Source organism: Gossypium hirsutum, chromosome A05, assembly GCF_007990345.1.
Source record: "Gossypium hirsutum isolate 1008001.06 chromosome A05, Gossypium_hirsutum_v2.1, whole genome shotgun sequence".
NCBI lineage: Eukaryota > Viridiplantae > Streptophyta > Magnoliopsida > Malvales > Malvaceae > Gossypium > Gossypium hirsutum.
In genome coordinates, this window is record NC_053428.1 from 39,723,673 (window position 1) to 39,731,954 (window position 8,282).

Genomic DNA, 8,282 nt, shown 5'->3' on the forward strand with positions numbered 1-8,282 from the left:
CACATTAACAGAAGCACTTACCGAGCGTTTTTACCGAATCGGGCCTGTTGGCCCATTAATCCGTTTTCGGCCCATTAAGCCCAAATATATCGAAGTGCACGAAATTACGCACTCTGCAATCATACTGCTTGCGATTATCAAAATTAACAACCAAACCACTTCACAAGCGCTCGCACGCTCGCAAGTTCATAAATGCCGGCTTTTCGGCTTTTGCCGATCTAGTCTATGAGTGGGTGTCGTTTACACACCTGATTTAGAACGATACGTTGGCGAGATCCACACATGAACTGCCTACAATTGTATTACTACCACGTCAATCTAAATATCGAAAACAAACTACTTATTTAGCCTCTTACCATACTCGTCCAACACAGCCTTAGATCCCAGAGTTATTTACCTTTTTGCCGAAATATGGGTTAAATCCAAAGATCCAACCGAAACAGTCTTCAAGCCCTTTTTTTTGCTGTACGCCCCCTTGTCCACGCTAATGCTTATAAAATGAAAAAGAAAAAGGCACCAACACCCTTAGTCCAAACGTTAGCCACCCTTAAAGGGTTTCGGCTTTTATCTTAAACCATGAATAACTAACGAAAGTGATTCGAATACTTACCAATCGTTGCTCTATCCAAGAGAGTGTTCTTATCTATGATTCTAATCCTAATCTACCGTAGTCCGAAGAGACAGGTTCAAGTAGCCAATGATTCGGCTTCCTACACCCCAGATATGAAGGTTTTCGGCTTTTGAAAGAAAAAGGGAAAAGGATAGAAATTCGGCTATAGCAAGATTCGGCTTTTGAGAAATAATGAAGAAAGGAAAATAAAGGAAAAGATAAAAAGAAAGGAGTATGGTTTCAACCAAAAGAGTAATCGGCAACCAATATTTGAGAAGAAAAAGTTGTAGTAGAAAGAATTTGGCTTCGAGAAAAGAAAATAGAAAAGGAGAGAATTGTTCAACTTTTGGGAAAAATAGAAAAGAATAAGAGAAAAAGAAATGAGATTAGATTAGAAAAAAAAAAGTCCTTTTACAATTTTAATTCCTTCCTTATCTCCTTAATTCAAGGCTAAATTCTAAGTTTGAATTTAATTCAAACTCATCCACTGCTGAGCAGCAGTCCACCGCTCAACCGACTCAATCCAACGCTAGGAGAGTTTCGGTCAAACTCTGACTCTTCCCCACGTGAGCAGCAAAATTTCTAACCTTGCGTGCGCGAACTGCAGCTCGAACCCCAGACCTCCGTCCGCCTTCGCCCAAGCTGCTGGCCACTGCACCACGCTGTCTTTTACAGGTATAAGGTTACATTTAATTATAAACCTTACCTGCTGAAGCTTTGGTCCGCTTAAAAATAAAAGAGAATTCCGCCATCCACGCGACTTGAACATGCGACCTTCTAACCCCACACTCACGTTGCTTACCACTGCACCAAAGTTCCTTTCGTGGCTTAATACTTTCACATTTACTTTTAACCTTTACCCGCTTCAGTTCTGTTCCACTTTAAAAATTAAACAGAATTCGCCTGCAAACAGACTCGAACCTGCGCCCTCTCCATACGCCCAGCATGCTACAGCCACTGAGCCACAGGCGCTTCTTGTGCCATAGCTCGGTCGCAATTATTCTTAAACCTTACTTTAGTGCGATCTGGCTTATTAAAATAAAACCAAGCCTTTGCCTGTGCCAACCCTCGAACCTAGGCACTATACCACACTCCCAATGCCTCTGCCACTGGGCCGAGCTACCCTTTTGTGCTATCTTTTAACCCCAACTTTATATAACACTTACCTGCGTCGTTCCCTGATATAAAGAAAAAATAAAACTCTTTTGAACATGTTGGGAGTCGAACCCCAACTCTCCTTCACACTACCTAGCATGCTTAGCCACTAGGCCAGGTGCTCCTTTATGCTAAAACTCAGCTCAAATTATTAATAAGGCCTACTACTCAGATTCCCTTAAGAGGCAAAATTTAAAATTTTGCTAAAGTTATGGGCTAAGCCCCGGACTTTTTCCCACACTATAAGCCCTTCATATTTTATTTAAAAACTAAAATAATAATAATAACCATAATAATGAAAATTTCAAATACGATAATATATATATATTTTTTCCTAATAATAATAATTATAATTTCCATAACTCAATAAAAATAGATACAGTAAAATTTTCTAATAATATGTTAATTTAAACACTAAATTAACAACAATAATTTTATAAATATATTTGTATCTAATAATTATAATGATAATAATTTTCATAAAAATTAAAATATTAGTAATAACATAAATATTTTATCAATATATATTTTTTAAACACTAGTAATATTTAAAACTTCTCAATATTCAGGTTTTCTTCTATCCGAATCCCAGACTCAAAGCCCAACTCTTCTAGGCCCAATTTTTGGGGCGTTACATGCACCTAATGGTCATTATCAATGGAGAGTAATGCCATTTGGATTATGTAATGCACCTCAAATCTTCCAAAGATGGATGGATTCTATATTTAATAAATATAAAAAATTTTGTGTAGTTTATATAAACGATATATTAATATTTTCAGAAACACTGGAAAAGCATAGAAAACATTTAAATATTATCTCTCAATAATTCATAAAACATGGAATTATTTTGAGCCCTAAGAAAATAGAATTAGAAAAACAGAAATAGAATTTTTAGGTTTAAATCTATCGGCTGATGGTCTTAAACTACAAGATCATATTATAGTAAAAATAAAAGAATTTCCAGAAGAAATTAAAAACCAAAAACAACTTCAACAATTTTTAGGTATAATTAATTATGGAAGAAACTTCTTTCCTAATTTATCTAAAAAAATAGGAGACTTATATGAAAAATTAAAAAGGATAAAACTTTTAGCTGGTCTAAAGAAGACTCAGAAATTATTAAAAATATAAAATGAGAAATACATTATACCCCAAAAGTCTATTTACCAAAATAAGGTGATAGATTAATCTTAGAAACCGATGCATCAGAAAAATATTGGGGATGTATTTTAAAAGCTAAAACAGCAAAAAACGAAGAACTAATATGTGGATATAGTTCTGGAAAATTTAAATCAAATGAAGTTAATTATGCTATATATGAAAAAGAATTATTACCTATTAAAAAGGTAATAAAAACCTTTCTCATATATTTAGCATCTGAAAATTTTATTATAAAAACTGACAACCAGGCAGTCAAACAATTTCTGACTAATAATAGTCTAGAAAGTGTACTAAGAAGAATTAGATGGTATAATGATTTATGTAGTTTCAATTTTGAAGTTTTATATGTCAAAGGTACTAATAATATTATTGCTGATTATCTTAGCAGGCCTTATGGATAGAGGTAAAAAACCTCTAGAACAAGTCGGGGAATGGACTACTGTCCATAAAAAACCCAACAAAGGAAAGCAGATAAATCCTAATCAAGGATTTACTCCCAATCAGGGATTTACTCCCAATTAGGGATTTACTCCTATATTAACAGGATTCTATCCTAATCAAGGATATTATCTTCCTTATCCAATGGTAAGACAACCAACTGGATCTCCTTCATCATATGCATCAAGAATGGTAAACGAATACCCTTCAAAAAGAATAATTCAATCTCCTTGGTCTCAAGATCCGAATTCAGCATATCAAGCCAGTTATTCTGAAGTTATAAAAGGAGCAGAAAATTTGTTGAAACAACAACAAATTCCAGAAATAAAAGATTTTTATAATCCAGGATTACCAAATAATAATAACTTACAAATGAGTATTATGATATGAATTCCTCCAAGAACCGTAACTCGTGGGGCCTCTGATACCAATTACTTGCTATATAGGTTGCGGAAGATTGATATTTTATTAAAAGTAAAGGAAAGATTTTTACAAGGAAAGGTTGTTTACAGAGAGGATGCTGAAAGTAAAAGGAAAGATTTCTAAACTATTTTTCGATGCCCCGTTTAGGCTCTTTACATTGCTATTTATAGTAAAATTTCTAAACTCTATTTGATTTTTCTTCAATCTCGCACAGTGTTTCTTATAAGGATGAATTTATTGTTACCTCCACGTATGTTGTCAGTTGTCTTTGTCATATCTTGTTTGTACATGGATGCCTTGAATTTTTGTTTACCGCCAATCTTGAAAATCAGCTTGAAAGTCTTCTTGACTTTCCACGTGGTCTTTGTCTTTATCCTTCTTGGATGTTGTCCAGGTTCCATGTTTCTATTTCATCCAGGTGTAAAGATTCTGGTGATAGTCTTGGTGAATTCCAAGTCTCCCACGTGTTCTTGATTTCTTCAATTATTTCTGAAGGGAAATCGTCTATTTCCATATCTGCTATTTTCTTTAGCAGTTGTATGGATTCTTCATCTCTTGATTTTTGAATTATGCTATTTTTATCAGCTACTATTCTTTTTCCATCGGTAGATAGTTTGTACGTTTGATCTTGAAGTACATGTCGTGCTGTTGACATTAAATCAATTCCGGCTTGGATTTGAAAATATTTTGGATTATTGTAACACTTGTCAATGGTTTTGGTCAAGTGTTTTTTATCTTCTTTGGCTGCTGATAAATAAGGACTATCAAACATTCGTTGAATATTTGATATGGTTGATAGAATCGCTCTTTTTCAGCAATTCCAATAAGACTACTTATTTGGATATAAAAATAGTAATAAAAATCAGCTTGATATACTAAAAGTGATAATATAGCTTTTATAATAGCAGGAAAATCTTTTAATAAGTGAAAAGAAAAGTTTTGTACTACAATTTCCTTAACGAAACCCCATTCAATACTGTTTATATCAAATGGTTCATGATCTAATCTGAATTTTATAGTAGGAATTTCTTCCCCTATATCATTTAGATAAACATATGATTGTAAAAAGTATTCAGAAAAGACTTTTTTATATTGAGTCTGCTGGTTGCAGATAATTTTATTGATTTTTTCAAAAATTTCTGCTGGTAGTATTTTCCTAGCTTTATTATATAAACATATTCTAAACATTTTATTCATAATGGGACTATTTGTTCCTTTATGAATAAAGTTTTGAAATATATCAATAAGATTATTTATCTCATTGATATTTGTATACTCTATTTCGAGTTCTTGCCAATCTCTGTATAAAACAGCTTTTAATAATAATTCATGTGCTTCATTTTCCTTAGTTGTTTTTTCAACTAGAAATTGTGAAAACTTTGTAAGAGCTCGTCTAAAATTTGCTCTTTGTTCTAAAATATGGGTTTTCCATATTTCATTAATATATTTATAAATTTCATTTGGTAATCCTGGATTATAAAAATCTTTTATTTCTGGAATTTGTTGTTGTTTCAACAAATTTTCTGCTCCTTTTATAACTTTAGAATAACTGGCTTGATATGCTGAATTCGGATCTTGAGACCAAGGAGATTGAATTATTCTTTTTGAAGGGTATTCGTTTACCATTCTTGATGCATATGATGAAGGAGATCCAGGTGGTTGTCTTACCATTGGATAAGGAACATAATATCCTTGATTAGGATAGAATCCTGTTAATATAGGAGTAAATCCCTGATTAGGAGTAAATCCTTGATTAGGATTTATCTGCTTTCCTTTGTTGGGTTTTTTATGGACAATAGTCCATTCCCCGACTTGTTCTAGAGGTTTTTTACATCTATCCATAAGGCCTGCTAAGATAATCAGCAATAATATTATTAGTACCTTTGACATATAAAACTTCAAAATTAAAACTACATAAATCATTATACCATCTAATTCTTCTTGGTACACTTTCTAGACTATTATTAGTCAGAAATTGTTTGACTGCCTGGTTGTCAGTTTTTATAATAAAATTTTCAGATGCTAAATATATGAGAAAGGTTTTTATTGCCTTTTTAATAGCTAATAATTCTTTTTCATATATAGCATAATTAACTTCATTTGATTTAAATTTTCCAGAACTATATCCACATATTAGTTCTTCGTTTTTTTTGCTGTTTTAGCTTTTAAAATACATCCCAAATATTTTTCTGATGCATCGGTTTCTAAGATTAATCTATCACCTTGTTTTGGTAAATATACTTTTGGGGTATAATTTATTTCTGATTTTATATTTTTAATAATTTCTGAGTCTTCTTTAGACCAGCTAAAAGTTTTATCCTTTTTTAATTTTTCATATAAGTCTCCTATTTTTTTAGATAAATTAGGAAAGAAGTTTCTTCCACAATTAATTATACCTAAAAATTGTTGAAGTTGTTTTTGGTTTTTAATTTCTTCTGGAAATTCTTTTATTTTTACTATAATATGATCTTGTAGTTTAAGATCATCAGCCGATAGATTTAAACCTAAAAATTCTATTTCTGTTTTTTCTAATTCTATTTTCTTAGGGCTCAAAATAATTTCATGTTTTATGAATTCTTGAGAGATAATATTTAAATGTTTTCTATGCTTTTCCAATGTTTCTGAAAATATTAATATATCGTCTATATAAACTACACAAAATTTTTTATATTTATTAAATATAGAATCTATCCATCTTTGGAAGATTTGAGGTGCATTACATAATCCAAATGGCATTACTCTCTATTGATAATGACCATTAGGTGCACTAAAGGCTGTTAATGGTTTAGATTCATCAGTTAGCATTATTTGCCAAAATCCTGATTTACAATCAAATTTACTGAAATATTTTGCTTGTTTAGCGTGATTTATTAAAACATCTTCCCGTGGAATAAAGTATCCATCAAAAATAGTATTTTGGTTTAGTCTTTTATAATTAATTACCATTCTAGCTTTTCCTCTTTTTATTTCAGCATGGTTTCTTACCATAAAAGCTAGACTTGAGTGTGGACTATTAGTTTTTTCTATTAATCCTTTTTCCAATAATTCTTTGATTTGTATATCAAATTCATCTATATCTTGTTTAGTATAGATCATAGGTTTGATTCTAATTATTTTATTAGGATTCTTTAATTTTATTTCACAATATCTTGGACTATTTTCCCATAATTTTAATGGTTCTTCACTAAAATTATTTTCTAGAATTTTAAACAACCAATGATTTGTTTCTAGTTGTTTAATTTGTTCTTTTCTTATTGGTCTAAATCATTTATCACATACAAATTTATGGTTTTCTATTAAAGGTATTTCTACAGAAGTTTTTTCTGTTGATAATATTACTAAATTTCTATCTATAGAAAACGGTAGATGATGATATATGAAATTATTTCCTAATAATATATCTCCATGCATTTCAGGAAAACACAATATTTTAGGAATTACAAATCTTACATTATTTATGTAGATTGGTATATTTCTAGCTTTAAATTGAATTATGGTTTCTTTTCCATCAATTCCTATAGCTCTAATTGGATATTTCATTAATTCCCATTTTTCTATAGGAATGGCATTTTCTCTACAACTACTTGTGGTAGCTCCAGTATCTAATAAAGCATGCAAAGAATATGTTTTATAGTCTCTAAATTGAAGTGTAATTTTTATATATGTATAATATTTCCTAGGTTGGAAATTTGAAAATGTAATAATATCATTTTTTCCTATTTTCATTTGTTGAATAATAGTAGTAGATTGTATTTCTTCCATTCTAGTATTTCTAGAATTTCTGCTAGGTTCAGTAGGGAAAATAGGTATTTGAACTATTTTCATACCTATCGGTGTTGTTGAATTTGTACTAATATTATCTTCTTCTTCTATTTGAGAATTAGAAGTTAAAACTAAATTATCATTTGTATTTGTTATAGCATTATTTTTAAAATATAGTCTATCTCCTGATGACATATATTCTATAGTACTTACAGGTTTTGAAGTACTAGTACCACTTATTCTATCAATCATCCAATCTTTTGGTATTGACAGATCTTTTAGATGTAGTAATTTTGGTTGTATTTCTGTAGTAAATTTATTGGGTTCAAATAACTCAATTATTTTATTATTAATTTCTTTAATTTCTACTTCTGCCGTGTTGGTATTTTCATTAATAGAAGTCCAACTTATTGTTAGATCTTCTGCTAAATCACTTATTTCAGAATTTTTTGTCTGAATTCTTAAACATAAACACTCTTCTATTAGAGGGTCTGTAATAGATATAAAATAGTTTGGTTTAACCTTAAATCCTATTACACCAGTATGTAAATTAGACTGTATTCCTCCAATAAGTGCTTTTATCGGGTTTTCAAATCTTTTATCTAATAAGACTGCTATGATAGGTATATCATGTCCTTTTCTAAATAAAGCTCTAATTGTTATCATAATTATACCTAAATGTATATATCTAACTTGAGGGTATTTCTTTTTAATCCTCTTAATTTTTTCT

General features: G+C 30.6%; 1 long non-coding RNA gene across 1 annotated transcript; it reads right to left on the reverse strand.

The window, feature by feature from the left end:
• Positions 1 to 205: 205 nt before the first annotated feature.
• Positions 206 to 1,872, reverse strand: LOC121229110 (uncharacterized). Its single transcript, XR_005926646.1, has 3 exons — positions 611 to 1,872; positions 398 to 490; positions 206 to 291 (listed from the first exon to the last, which is right to left on the reverse strand). It is a non-coding gene; the product is annotated as an uncharacterized lncRNA (long non-coding RNA).
• Positions 1,873 to 8,282: the final 6,410 nt, after the last annotated feature.